Source organism: Engystomops pustulosus, chromosome 8, assembly GCF_040894005.1.
Source record: "Engystomops pustulosus chromosome 8, aEngPut4.maternal, whole genome shotgun sequence".
NCBI lineage: Eukaryota > Metazoa > Chordata > Amphibia > Anura > Leptodactylidae > Engystomops > Engystomops pustulosus.
The window spans coordinates 42073239-42089237 of NC_092418.1; positions in this window are offsets into that span (position 1 = coordinate 42073239).

The window sequence follows — 15999 nt, forward strand, 5'->3', positions numbered from 1 at the left end:
AGCATTAGCATACTCGAAACTGCTCGTTGCTCGGACGAATACTTCGCCCGCTCGAGAAAATGGCAGCTCCCGCCGTTTTGCTTTTTGGCGGCCAGAAACAGAGCCAATCACAAGCCAGGAGACTCTGCACTCCACCCAGCATGACGTGGTACCCTTACACGTCGATAGCAGTGGTTGGCTGGCCAGATCAGGTGACCCTGGGATAGACTAGCCGCTGCCCGCGCTGCTCGGATCATTCTGTGTCTGGATGCCGCTAGGGAGAGAGCTGCTGCTGGTCAGGGAAAGCGTTAGGCTGTTCTATTAGAATAGTGTTAGGCAGGAGTGATTCTCCAAGAACCCAACAGCCCTTCTTAGGGCTACAATAACGTTCTACTTTTTTTTTTTTTTATTTGCATCTAGTACCATTTTGTGAGGAATTAGCAGGGGGACTTGCTACCGTTGTTTTTAGCTCTTAGTGGCACACATATCCACCTCAAACACCAAAGTGGGAAAATTTAGTAGGGGTTGGATTTCAATTAGGCACAGTCTGCCATTTGTCCTTTTTTATTTTACGTTTATTTTGTTTAATAACTCAGCGTCATCTCATCTGGCATAGTAGTGTGCTTTCATACTTGGCTAGAAAATAGCCATAGGAGAATCCAAACGGCTTACTTACGCCTACAGTAGCGTTATATATTTGATTTCTGGTTGATCTGCTGGTGGCTGTACTTGCTGCAGTGCATCTACTAGCCAATTGTGAGCAATTTGTAGTGAGACTTGCGACCGCTGTGTTTTGCGCTTAGTGACGCACATATCCATTGCAAAGACCAAAGTGGGAAAATTTAGTAGGGGTTGGATTTCAATTAGGCACAGTCTGCCATTTGTCCTTTTTTATTTTACGTTTATTTTGTTTAATAACTCAGCGTCATCTCATCTGGCATAGTAGTGTGCTTTCATACTTGGCTAGAAAATAGCCATAGGAGAATCCAAACGGCTTACTTACGCCTACAGTAGCGTTATATATTTGATTTCTGGTTGATCTGCTGGTGGCTGTACTTGCTGCAGTGCATCTACTAGCCAATTGTGAGCAATTTGTAGTGAGACTTGCGACCGCTGTGTTTTGCGCTTAGTGACGCACATATCCATTGCAAAGACCGAAGTGGGAAAATTTAGTAGGGGTTGGATTTAGATTAGGCACAGTCTGCCATTTGTCCTTTTTTATTTTACGTTTATTTTGTTTAATAACTCAGTGTCATCTCATCTGGCATAGTAGTGTGCTTTCATACTTGGCTAGAAAATAGCCATAGCAATAGGATAGCATCGTTTGGTTTTAAAAACTCAAAAACACAAAAAAAAAAAAAAAACACAAAAAAAAGTTTAAAAAAAATTAAAGCTATAACTCTCATTTTAAAAATGTTTAACCCGAGGGCTAGGGGTAGAGGACGAGGGCGGGGACGTGGGCGTACAACTACTGCAGGGGTCAGAGGCCGTGGTCCTGGCCGGTGTGAGACACCACCTGCTTATGAGGGAGCAGGGGAACGCCGCAGAGCTACACTCCCTAGGTTCATGTCTGAAGTTACTGGGACTCGTGGTAGAGCACTGTTGAGGCCAGAACAGTGCGAACAGGTGATGTCGTGGATTGCTGACAATGCTTCGAGCAATTTGTCCACCAGTCAGTCTTCCACGCAGTCCACCCATGTCACCGAAATCGCCACTCCTCCAGCTCCTGCACCTCAGCCTCCTCCCCCCCAGTCTGCCCCCTCCCAGGAAAATTTGGCATTTGAACCGGCATACTCTGAGGAACTGTTTTCTGGACCCTTCCCACAGTCACAAACCACTTGTCCGGTTGCTGCTGAGCAATTTTCCGATGCCCAGGTTTTCCACCAGTCACAGTCTGTGGGTGATGATGACCTTCTTGACGTAGTGGAAGTGTGTAAAGAGGTGTCCGACGATGAGGAGACACGGTTGTCAGACAGTGGGGAAGTTGTTGTCAGGGCAGGAAGTCCGAGGGGGGAGCAGACTGAGGGATCGGAGGATGATGAGGTGACAGACCCAAGCTGGGTTGAGAGGCCGGGTGAACACAGTGCTTCTGAGACGGAGGAGAGTCCTCGACCAGAACAGGTTGGAAGAGGCAGTGGTGGGGCCAGACGGAGAGGCAGGGCCAGAGCTGGTGCATCAGCGCCAAATGTGTCAACTAGTGAAGCTCCCGTGGCGAGGGCTCTTGCGGCGAGGGCTAGATCTTCAGAAGTCTGGAGGTTCTTTAAGGAAACACCGGATGACCGACGGACTGTGGTGTGCAACATTTGCCAAACCAGGCTCAGCAGGGGTTCCACCACTACTAGCTTAACTACCACCAGTATGCGCAGGCATATGAATGCTAAACACCCCACTCAGTGGCAACAAGCCCGTTCACCTCCGGCCGTGCACACCACTGCTCCTTCCCCTGTGTCAGCTGATAGTCAGCCCCCTGCCCAGGACCCTGCCACAAAAACCCCATCGTCGCCTCCACGATCCTCCACAGCATCCACCAGCGTTAAGCTCTCCATACCCCAGACGCTGGAGCGGAAACGCAAATATAGTGCAACCCACCCGCACGCCCAAGCCCTTAATGTGCACATCTCCAGATTGCTTAGCCTGGAGATGCTGCCCTATAGGCTAGTAGAGACCGAGGCCTTTCGCAACCTCATGGCGGCGGCCGCCCCTCGGTATTCGGTCCCCAGCCGCCACTACTTTTCCCGATGTGCCGTCCCAGCCCTGCACCAGCACGTGTCAGACAACATCATCCGTGCCCTGACCAACGCCGTTTCTGACAAGGTCCACCTGACCACGGACACGTGGACGAGTGCTGCCGGGCAGGGCCACTATATATCGCTGACGGCACATTGGGTTAACTTGGTGGAGGCTGGGAGCGAGTCTGACCCTGCGGCTGGTCATATACTGCCGACGCCGAGGATTGCGGGGCCTACCTCGGTCCAGGTGTTTCAGGCCTACTATGCCTCCTCCTCCTCCCACCCCTCCTCCACCTCCTCCTCCGAACTACCATCCGTGGGCACGGCGCCATCAGTCGGTAGCTCTAGGCACAGCAGCAGTGCCGTCGCTAAGCGACAGCAGGCGGTGCTCAAACTGCTGAGCCTAGGCGATAAAAGGCACACCGCCCAAGAGCTATTACAGGGCATCACGGCGCAGACTGATCTGTGGCTGGCACCGCTGAACCTGAAGCCAGGCATGGTTGTGTGTGACAACGGCCGTAACCTGGTGGCGGCTCTGCAACTCGGCAGACTGACACATGTGCCATGCCTGGCCCATGTGTTAAATCTGATAGTTCAGCGTTTCCTCAAGACATACCCCAATCTGTCTGATTTGCTCACGAAGGTGCGCCGCATCTGTGTGCATTTCAGGAAGTCCAGCACAGATGCTGCCACTCTCAGGGCAGCGCAGCGCCGCCTCCAACTGCCCGCTCACCGACTGTTGTGCGACGTGCCCACGAGGTGGAATTCAACACTGACCATGTTATCCAGAGTTTACCAGCAGCGCCGAGCGATTGTAGACTGCCAGATGTCAACTTCCACCAGAACTGGTAGTCAGGTCAGTCAGCTTCCTCAAGTCTACAATGAGGAGTGGACGTGGATGTCTGATATCTGTCAGGTGCTGAGTAACTTTGAGGAGTCAACACAGATGGTCAGTGGCGATGCCGCCATCATCAGCCTCACCATCCCGCTGCTTGGCCTGTTGAAAAACTCTCTGATCAGCATGAAGTCGGAAGCTTTGCGCTCGTCACAAGAGACGGGGGAAGAAGATTCCCTTGTTGATAGCCAAAGCACCCTTAGGTCTGTTTCTCAGCGCATATCGGAGGAGGTGGAGGTGGAGGAGGATGAGGAGGAAGAGGAGGAGAATGTTGGCGAGACACAAGAGGGGACCATTGTTGAGTCCTTTACTGTTCAGCGTGTATGGGCAGAAGAAGAGGAGTTGGAGGAGTTGGAGGAGGAGGAAATGGACAGTCAGGCCAGTGAGGGGAGTGAATTCTTACGCGTTGGTACTCTGGCGCATATGGCAGATTTCATGCTAGGCTGCCTATCCCGTGACCCTCGCGTTCAAAGAATTTATTCCAGCACCGATTACTGGGTGTTCACTCTCCTGGACCCACGGTACAAGCAAAATCTTTCCACTCTCATCCCTGCAGAGGAAAGGAGTGTGAGAATGCATGAATACCAGCAGGCCCTGGTGCACAAGCTGAAACAGTATTTCCCTTCTGACAGCGCTAGCGGCAGAGTGCGTAGTTCTGCGGGACAAGTAGCGAGGGAGAGTAGGCGAGCAGGCAGCTTGTCCAGCACTGGCAAGGGTACGCTTTACAAGGCTTTTGCCAGCTTTATGTCACCCCAGCAAGACACTGTCACCTGTCCCCAGTCTCGGCAGAGTAGGGCTGATCTTTACAGAAAGATGGTGAGGGAGTACGTAGCTGACCATACCATCGTCCTAAATGATCACACAGCTCCCTACAACTACTGGGTTTCAAAGCTGGACATGTGGCACGAACTGGCGCTGTACGCCTTGGAGGTTCTTGCCTGCCCTGCCGCTAGCGTCTTGTCCGAGCGGGTTTTCAGTGCAGCTGGTGGCATCATCACCGATAAGCGTACACGCCTGTCGACTGACAGCGCTGACAGGCTGACGCTTATTAAGATGAATAAAGCCTGGATTTCTCATAATTTCCAATCTCCACCAGGTGAAGGAAGCTCAACCTGAATAATTGATCCACTCCTCCTCCTCCTCATTTTCCTCCTTCTCCTCCTCTTTGTACAGTAAAGCAGAGGAAACTGGCTATTTTTTGACAGGGCCCACTGGCTCTTGCTATAGTACTTTATGCATTTAATTTTTCTGGAGGGCCACCTACCCGGTCCTCTGTTTTAAACAATTTTTGGGAGTGCCACATACAGGCACTCAATCTATTCAATTTTTCTGGAGGGCCACCTACCCGGTCCTCTGTTTTAAACAATTTTTGGGAGTGCCACATACAGGCACTCAATCTATTCAATTTTTCTGGAGGGCCACCTACCTGCTCCTCTGGTTTGAAATTTTTTTTGGACTGCCACATACAGGCACTCAATCTATTCCATTTTACTGGAGGGCCACCTACCTGCTCCTCTGGTTTGAAAAATTTTTGGGACTGCCACATACAGGCACTATCCAAATTAAATTGTCTCCATAGCAGCCTCCACACGTTTTCTCCATTGCTACCTCCAAAAGTCGTCCATATAGCTGCCTCCATAAATCGTCCCTTTATCAAACGAGGTGTGTCAGGCATAAATTTGGGTTGTTTTCATGGATTCCACATCAAAGTTGTTAACTTTGTCGCCACCCTGCTGTGTTATCCACAAAATATACTGGCAAACTTTTATCATTTACCAATATTATTTCAGCGCTTCTTGCGCATCTGTTTACATTCCCCTCACCCGGCATATCCTAAACTTATAAGAACGCTACTACACTTGATCTTATACAAAAGGTTCTTAGAAGTGCTGTTTGGGGAGTAGCCTAGAGACAGGGGCTTGGATTGGCGAAAGCTCGCCTGGCAGCGGAGCGCCAGCTCCATGCGCATCAGCCGCTTCTTGCGCATCTGTTTACATTCCCCTCACCCGCCATATCCCAAACTTATAAGAACGCTACTACACTTAACTTGGTGCAGGCTGGGACAGAGTTTGACCCTGGGGCTGGTCATATACTGCCGACGCAGAGAATTGCGGGGCCTACCTCGGTCCAGGTCTCAAAGGCCTACTATACCTCCTCCCAACCCTCCTCCACCTCCTGTATGACACAACCGAGAAAACCAAAGGAATACAAAAAGGCAGTGGAGCAACGTCAGGACAGTAGCATGAGTTCATACCTATCAAGCAGTTATTACTATTTGTACCTTTTATTATAAACGTGCAGATAATAAACTTGCAGCTTTGTATATTTAACTGTAAGTAGTTCACTAAATTGCCTGCGTTATCAGCTTCAGTAGTACTGGCTCGAACAACTCAACTACCAGTCTACCTATACGAAAAGAGACTATAATTTTTAGGATTCATAAGGACTATATATAGAAGACTACAAGTTCCATAGTAGACCATTTCTCATTATAGTGTAAAGTGGTATGTACAGTCCTAGAAACAGCAAAAAACTTTATATAAAAGCTCAAGTACAGCGTCTTCCACCATACATATATGCAAAGTCCCTTGCAATTTACATCCATTTTATATATTTTAATCTTAATTTATACAGCATGACAAGAGTTGGCTACAATCCAATTATGGTACAGTTAGGTTAATGTGTATTTTTATAGCATAACAGGCATGTTTTATGTGATTGGAGTTTTTTATAAAATTTTTAACGCCTATTCTCATATATTGCCATGCTACTTTTGTATTATTTTTCATAATTATTTACCAATTATTTACAAAGTTTTGACTTTCGGAAACTGGGAAATAAAATTTTCGAGGAGCTACTGACTCGGCAATCTCAACTCATCTCAAAGAGTGCTCAACTCCTTAAGAATAGCTATTCAGTCTCAATGAGTGGTCTGACCACCTGTCCACAGGTTAAAAATGGAAGATCTCCCAGGTTTCCTGCTTTTCTCTCTGTTCCCTTTCACTGGATCCAATTGCAGTCCTCGTGTCACCTCCGTGCCCGTGGTACACTGCAGGTTGTGAAATGTAACTATGGACAAACTGCACGTAGTACAGACTACACTAGTTTTGATAAATGTTGATCATTGTGTTTTGTAAATTAATATAAATAAATTATTAACACTTACTGTATATTTTTTCATTTCAACTGTTTTTATTGCAGCAAACAAGATGTGTGCCCACTTAATGTATATTTTTATATCATTCATATTTGCATTTTTCTACAACTGCATTTAAGCTTTACACAGTAATGTATCTCCACATCATTGCTCAAAAAACTTTTTATTAATTAATGGATTCACACTGGCGCTTTCATTGAGTGTCCATCGTGCATCCGTTACATTTTGTCGTCCCTTTGTTTCCATTTTATGTTCCTATTACGTCCATGAGGCTTCCACTGTTCCATTTTTATTCATTTCTGCAAAAAAAACTAACATTGGTTAGAAAACATAACACCTGGTTTCCCAGCCTTATCGGTAAAAAAAAAAAAAAACTATTTTAGCCTCAGATTCATTTGCGGACCCATAGACTTCTACTGGCTTCTGTGATCCACATCAGTGAAAAACAACCTACAGGTTTAAAAAACTTTTATACACGGAGCTTGAAGAAAAAAAAAAAGCCATGTGAAAACACCAAAAATAAGCCTTAATGGAAATTCCCCGGGCATGGATGTGAAGAAAAAAGTGCCGGTGTGAAAGTGACCTTAGATTGAAAAGTAAGAAATCCTGCTTCCTCTCTATGTATCAGTATAGATAACACAGTAGTTTTGGCTGCTATTTAGTATGTACAATAATAAAAGAAAAGATTTTTAAAAAGAATTATAGACCTGTGAAAATTGTCAAGGTAATGTCTTAAAGTTTGCTCCCAGATCAACAATAACTATTTATCTTGTCTCCTATGTTGAGCTCCTCTTGTTTCGGTGTCCCAGGAGTGAGGATCCTAGCAATTTCATGTTTCAAAACAACGGAAACCAACCAATTAGTGGTTCAGCTATGGGCTCTAATTCACAAGGAGGGGCTGACAATATTTTCAAGTCCTTTCTTGGTCTGCAGAAGTCGTGCATACACAAACAACATGATCTTCAGTATTGTGTTATTGAGTATTATTATACAAGATGCTCAGAAGGTGTACCGTATTCTTCATTAAAAATGTAGCTTCATCCCCTCAAACAGTACATGTCATCAGCTACTTTAAATGCACTTGGGTATGTTTTTCACCCCACTATAATCAATTTCCTTAAATATATAAGCTCTGTAGGTTTTGAAAAGTAGCAATTTCATATTTTACACACCCACTGAGGTTTCTACATCCGATTCATCTCCACATAATAGCAGTAATGACTTTGCATGCACTTGAAGTATTTTTTGTTTGCATTTGTTGTTTTTAGACTGTAATACAATATGAGCCGCATGGGTCTTATATTTTAGTACAAGATATAAAAACTGTGAGTTTTATTCTCAAGTGGCAAAGTGTCATATTATATTTCACCTGTTTTACTAGTTAAAAGCCATATCATACCTTGTATCTGTTAAAAAGAAAACAGTAATCAATTAGTTAGAGATAATATATTAGTGGACCTAAAAATGTCAAAAACCTGGAAAAGTGGAGTCATTAATCATTCCGAAGCATCCTGCACCTTTGTGCCATAACAAAGCTGATAACAATAGCACAAATTCTAAAATGTAACTGTTTGTGACCTAATTTATTTCAGGTGGAACGTATATGTCACAACCAATGACACTAGGCAGATGGGGATTTATAAAATGAAAAAAGAAATATAAAGCTGAATTTTCAAAATTTTTAGAGAACATTTCATTTGCCACTTTATATTCAAATTTAAAGTACAGTCATGAAAAATATACTCCCTTTAAATATTAGAACTACAGAGTTCCATGTGCCCTGAAGTTTGTGCAGATGAAATTTTGCAAACTTTAGTCATGCCGCCAAGTGCTTTCTAGATTGTCTCCTGGTAACCCTTCAAAACAGCAATACTAGTTCACTATTTTCAGATGGTTGAGGCCGCACATGTAGTTGTATTTGGAGTTGTATAAACAAACCTGAATACTCTAGCAAACTTCCAAAACTTCTACTTTTAAAGAAGTGGTAGCATATGGTAGTGTTCAGTTAATGAAGGCTATCTCTAATACATACAGCAATAAAATTAGAATTGAAGCACGCAGTTTGAGAACTTATAGAGCCGACGTAAAAGGAAACTTACACCAGGGACTCCTCACAAACCATAAGCATTACCTTTTAGAGCCACTATTCTTTTGAAAAAACTTTTATTGATGTCCTCCGTTCCAGTCATGGAGGTGGGTAGCATCCGTATACAGTCAAGCTACTCCGCCCTCCTCACTGATGCTGTTAACCCAGGGGGGGGGGCAGTTTATATCCCTTCACACAGCCAGCATCACTCTCAACCCCCACCTATGTGAGGGAATGGTAAATTATATAGTGATATGATATAGAGTGTGGTTTGTGGGGGTGTCACTGGTGACAGGTTCTCTTTAAAGGGAACCTGTCACCAGGAGACCCATTTTTAGCACTCCCCCAGTCCCCACAGAGCATAGTACATACACTGCCAAAGTGTTTTTGTATAAAAAATAGGTTTTACAGAAAAAAAAGATATGTTATATTGTACCTTTCATTAGAATGTGCTGTGTGACTAGGCAGTTGCCTTTTGGGAGGGTCTGGAAAGGAGTAGTTCCCCCCCACCCTTGTGGAACAGCTTCTCCATGTGACCTTTTCAAATATATGAAAACACCCATCACTGGGCTTAGCGACACCCCCTGCTCCTCTACAGCCAATCCCGAGTGAGGGGAGTTATTCATATATTTGAAAAGGTCACATGTTTCCCAAGGGTGGGGGGGACTGCTCCTTTCCAGCCCCTCCTAATTGGCAACTGTCTAGTCACACAACAGATGCTAATGAAAGGTACAATATAACATATCTTTTTTTCTGTAAAACCTATTTTTTTTAATACAAAAACACTTTGGCAGTGTATGTACTATGCTCTGTGGGGACTGGGGGAGTTCTAAAAATGGGTCTCCTGGTGACAGGTTCCCTTTAAGATTGTTCTGTTGCTCACTACCTGGCTGTTTCTGCACAATCACTTTAGAATTTTGATACTTGTAGTCGTTTACAGGCTTTTTCAGACCAATTATAGAAAATTAACTAAACTAATTGACTACACTCCTATGTTCCTATATTAAACATTTCTAAAGAAGGAAATGTTTCCGTTTTTGCCAAGTGTAGAGCTGAGCTAGAGTGACAAACCTTTATTCCTGAACACTTTGGGGTAATTACTTTCCCAGTCAAGTTAGTCACTATGTCCTCTACTTTAGAAGGGTTTGAGTGATAACCAAATTGGAGAAGAAATGACCTACAATAGACTTATGGATAATTAAGTAGTCAGTTTGTAACTCTTCAGCCTCATTGGTTGAATGACTGGAAAAAAATTCAAACATGAGTAATTACTTGTATCTCCTCCTTATCCATTTTAAAGAACATCTACCACCAGGATGAAGGATTGTAAACCATGCGCAGTGACATACTGATGTGTGCCATCTCTGGCAGGATCTGCTCTTTTTTAAGTTTCCTATGCATTTTGCAAATGAGTCTAAAGGGGCTACTGGCTCCATTAGCCCCAGGCTCATTTACATAATTTTAAAGCTTTTTTTTGTAAAAAAAACGGGGCATAAAGAAGCTAAGAGAAGAGTGAATCCTGCAACAAGGGGCACAGCAGCAGTATGTCAGTGTGCTTGGTTTACAATACTTCATCCTTGTGGTTTATGTCCTTTAAAGACATTTACTAGTATTAGATGTTTTGTTCCCAATCTTGGGAGAATATAATAATACATGTAATACAGTAATATAATATATTCTCCTAAATCTCTCTTGACCAGATTTTTTAATCAAACTTATAAATATTATAAATCTTAGCGTTAACAGTATGAATAATTACCTCAAAATAATGATAGCTACTTTCTAGAGGTGTTAACAAGTTTCTACATATTTCTGTTGAATAAATATTATTATCATCGTGATTTTCTGTAGTGCATGAATCTATTTTTTCAATTATTTAGTATTCATGTAAATTTATAGAGATATTGTTTTGGGGGAAAGTTTCTAATTAATTTCTACAAGAAGAGATACGTAATGGCTTTCCTCTCTTTCTGTGCCTGTTATATCCTTTCCACATTTCTTTAGTATCGTCTTGTTAAACTTTTCTTTAAAACTTATATTCTTATTTCCTCTCTGTCTGTCTTTCTGAATAGGTTGGCTTTCCTGAAACGGTATAATGTTGCTTTAACTCTGCAATTATGTGGGCATTTTCTTCTGACACAGATCATGTAGTCAATGCTTTAAAATGTCCTTGTGGAATATGTTATATAGGACAATGCACAAGGAGATTTCAAATGCTGTTTAATGAACAGAAATATACCATCGTGAAAGGTAATATAGATTCCCTTGTTGAAAGACATGCTTTCTCTACAGACCATAATTCTAGTCAATTAAGGCTTCTAATTCTTGATCCAATGACATTGGGACAAAGGGGATGACAGATAACAGTGTATTGGATTGAAATGTTTCTACAGAATTTCCCAATGGAATTCATGACTGGATAGTTATTGGCTGCTAGTCTGGGGGTAATCTCTAGGTTTTGTTCTTGTACTATTAGTATTTGAGCTATATAGTACCATCTATATTATGGATTTTTTTTTTCTTAAAATATGTAAACGCTATTGTATACTGATTTTTTTTACTTCTCTCCATATTATACACTTGAAATGAATGTTGAATTTTTTTGTTATTTAATATGATATTTAAAGTAGAAACAGAAAGCAGATTGTAATGCTGAAAAAAAGACAATTCTCCAACAATTTTAGCCTATTACCCTGCAATGTTGATCCTAACGATGATTATAGCCAGTGTAAGGAAGAAGTTACTTTTTTTCAGATTAGCAGAAATCGACTTATTATAATATTACACTTAATAAGGGCATCTAGCCCCCTTTGAAATGTGTTAATGTGTAAATTCATCATGACAGCTTAACCCAGGCAAAGATGTTACGGTAAGTAATACCATTTTATCAGGCTGTAAAACCTTCCAAGTAGAAGATGGCCACTTATTCTAGGGTCAATCTAGAACAGACCCTGGCTTGATAGAATTATAAATGATAAAATATATATATATATATATATATATATATATATATATATATATATATATATATTATGCAGAAATTATCAAGTCCACCAACATATGTCATATAATCTTGATTTTCATACTAAAGTTCCCCCATAAAATTTATTTAGCTTAAAGGGGTTTTCTGGGAATATGAATGTCTGATACAAAACCAATAGTGCTAAAAATAATGAATATAATAAAACTCAATGTCATTAGTTACAAAACGGAGCTTAAATAGTTTGATTTTATGATTCACAAAATGTTATGGGCTTTCTAAAGTAGGCAGTGCTTTTAGCAAGATGGCCGCCACTGGAAACTACAAGTCCCATGATCCTCTAGTTCTCTCAGTAATTCCTTCTCCCCCTCAGGTTTTGCTCCCAGTGATGATCTAACAGAATTTCTTGCTCTGTTACCATAGTATGATGGCCATACTGGATGCACTGCAACCAACCAAATACAGCCAAACTTAGTGATGGCCACACGAACCGCCCTGGCAGGTGCAGGACATGTGATGAGGACATGTGACCGGCAGGTCAAATCAACCGACTGATTAAAGGGCCAGAAGCATTTTAAGTTTTCATTACAATTAGAGATGAGCGAACACTAAAATGCTCGGGTACTCGTTATTCGAGACGAACTTTTCCCGATGCTCGAGTGCTCGTCTCGAATAACGAACCCCATTGAAGTCAATGGGAGACTCGAGCATTTTTCAAGGGGACCAAGGCTCTGCACAGGGAAGCTTGGCCAAACACCTGGGAACCTCAGAAAAGGATGGAAACACCACGGAAATGGACAGGAAACAGCAGGGGCAGCATGCATGGATGCCTCTGAGGCTGCCTAATCGCACCATTATGCCAAAATTATGGGCAACAGCATGGCCATGACAGAGTGACAGAATGAAGCTAGATAGCATCTAAAACATCCAATAATTGACCCTGACACTATAGGGGACGGCATGCAGAGGCAGCGGCAGCAGGCTAGAGAGTGTCATGGCGACATACCCTAAATGGACTCAGGCTTCAAACCAATGGGTGGCAGAGAGGAACCAAAGGAGGTGAGCAAGAAGCGCTCAAATAATATCGGTACATGATAAAAGTTTGCCAGTATATTTTGTGGATTACACAGCAGGGTGGCGACAAAGTTAACATGGAAGCCATGAAAACAACCCAAAATTCTGCCTGACACAGCTCGTTTGATAAGGGGACCATGTATGGAGGCAGTGAACTAGTAGTAGATTAAAGGTGCTGCAGTTAAAACTATGTTAGTTGGATCTTGGCATGGAGCTGGCGCTCCGCTGCCAGGCGAGCTTTCGCCAATCCAAGCCCCTGTCTATAGGCTACTCCCCAAACAGCACTTCTAAGAACCTTTTGTATAAGATCAAGTGTAGTAGCGTTCTTATAAGTTTAGGATATGGCGGGTGAGGGGAATGTAAACAGATGCGCAAGAAGCGCTGAAATAATATCCCTAAATGGTAAAAGTTTGCAAGTATATTTTGTGGATTACACAGCAGGGTGGCGACAAAGTTAACAACTTTGATGTGGAATGCCCTGTAATAGCTCTTGGGCGGTGTGCCTTTTATCGCCTAGGCTCAGCAGTTTCAGCACCGCCTGCTGTCGCTTAGCGACGGCACTGCTGCTGTGCCTAGAGCTACCGACTGATGGCGCCATGCCCACGGATGGTAATTCGGAGGAGGAGGAGGTGGAGGAGGGGTGGGAGGAGGTATAGTAGGCCTTTGAGACCTGGACCGAGGTAGGCCCCGCAATTCTCTGCGTCGGCAGTATATGACCAGCCCCAGGGTCAGACTCGGTCCCAGCCTGCACCAAGTTAAGTGTAGTAGCGTTCTTATAAGTTTGGGATATGGCGGGTGAGGGGAATGTAAACAGATGCGCAAGAAGCGCATGATGCGCATGGAGCTGGCGTTCCGCTGCCAGGCGAGCTTTCGCCAATCCAAGCCCCTGTCTCTAGGCTACTCCCCAAACAGCACTTCTAAGAACCTTTTGTATAAGATCAAGTGTAGTAGCGTTCTTATAAGTTTAGGATATGCCGGGTGAGGGGAATGTAAACAGATGCGCAAGAAGCGCTGAAATAATATCCCTAAATGGTAAAAGTTTGCCAGTATATTTTGTGGATAACACAGCAGGGTGGCGACAAAGTTAACAACTTTGATGTGGAATCCATGAAAACAACCCAAATTTCTGCCTGACACACCTCGTTTGATAAAGGGACGATGTATGGAGGCAGCTATATGGACGACTTTTGGAGGTAGCAATGGAGACAACGTGTGGAGGCTGCTATGGAGACAATTTAATTTGGATAGTGCCTGTATGTGGCAGTCCCAAACATTTTTCAAACCAGAGGAGCAGGTAGGTGGCCCTCCAGTAAAATGGGATAGATTGAGTGCCTGTATGTGGCAGTCCCAAAAATGTTTCAAACCAGAGGAGCAGGTAGGTGGCCCTCCAGTAAAATGGAATAGATTGAGTGCCTGTATGTGGCAGTCCCAAAAATTCTTCAAACCAGAGGAGCAGGTAGGTGGCCCTCCAGTAAAATGGAATAGATTGAGTGCCTGTATGTGGCAGTCCCAAAAATTGTTCAAACCAGAGGAGCAGGTAGGTGGCCCTGCAGTAAAATGGAATAGATTGAGTGCCTGTATGTGGCAGTCCCAAAAATTGTTCAAACCAGAGGAGCAGGTAGGTGGCCCTGCAGTAAAATGGAATAGATTGAGTGCCTGTATGTGGCAGTCCCAAAAATGTTTCAAACCAGAGGAGCAGGTAGGTGGCCCTCCAGTAAAATGGAATAGATTGAGTGCCTGTATGTGGCAGTCCCAAAAATTGTTCAAACCAGAGGAGCAGGTAGGTGGCCCTGCAGTAAAATGGAATAGATTGAGTGCCTGTATGTGGCAGTCCCAAAAATGTTTCAAACCAGAGGAGCAGGTAGGGGGCCCTCCAGTAAAATGGAATAGATTGAGTGCCTGTATGTGGCAGTCCCAAAAATTGTTCAAACCAGAGGAGCAGGTAGGTGGCCCTGCAGTAAAATGGAATAGATTGAGTGCCTGTATGTGGCAGTCCCAAAAATGTTTCAAACCAGAGGAGCAGGTAGGTGGCCCTCCAGTAAAATGGAATAGATTGAGTGCCTGTATGTGGCAGTCCCAAAAATTGTTCAAACCAGAGGAGCAGGTAGGTGGCCCTGCAGTAAAATGGAATAGATTGAGTGCCTGTATGTGGCAGTCCCAAAAATGTTTCAAACCAGAGGAGCAGGTAGGTGGCCCTCCAGTAAAATGGAATAGATTGAGTGCCTGTATGTGGCAGTCCCAAAAATTGTTCAAACCAGAGGAGCAGGTAGGTGGCCCTGCAGTAAAATGGAATAGATTGAGTGCCTGTATGTGGCAGTCCCAAAAATGTTTCAAACCAGAGGAGCAGGTAGGTGGCCCTCCAGTAAAATGCAATAGATTGAGTGCCTGTATGTGGCAGTCCCAAAAATTTTTTAAAACAGAGGACCGGGTAGGTGGCCCTCCAGAAAAATGGAATAGATTGAGTGCCTGTATGTGGCACTCACAAAAATTGTTTCAAACAGAGGACCGGGTAGGTGGCCCTCCAGAAAAATTAAATGCATGAAGTACTATAGCAAGAGCCAGTGGGCCCTGTCAAAAAATAGCCATTTTCCTCTGCTTTACTGTACAAAGAGGAGGAGAAGGAGGAAAATGAGGAGGAGGAGGAGTGGATCAATTATTCAGGTTGAGCTTCCTTCACCTGGTGGAGATTGGAAATTCTGAGAAATCCAGCCTTTATTCATTTTAATAAGCGTCAGCCTGTCAGCGCTGTCAGTCGACAGGCGTGTACGCTTATCGGTGATGATGCCACCAGCTGCACTGAAAACCCGCTCGGACAAGACGCTAGCGGCAGGGCAGGCAAGAACCTCCAAGGCGTACAGCGCCAGTTCGTGCCACATGTCCAGCTTTGAAACCCAGTAGTTGTAGGGAGCTGTGTGATCATTTAGGACGATGGTATGGTCAGCTACGTACTCCCTCACCATCTTTCTGTAAAGATCAGCCCTACTCTGCCGAGACTGGGGACAGGTGACAGTGTCTTGCTGGGGTGACATAAAGCTGGCAAAAGCCTTGTAAAGCGTACCCTTGCCAGTGCTGGACAAGCTGCCTGCTCGCCTACTCTCC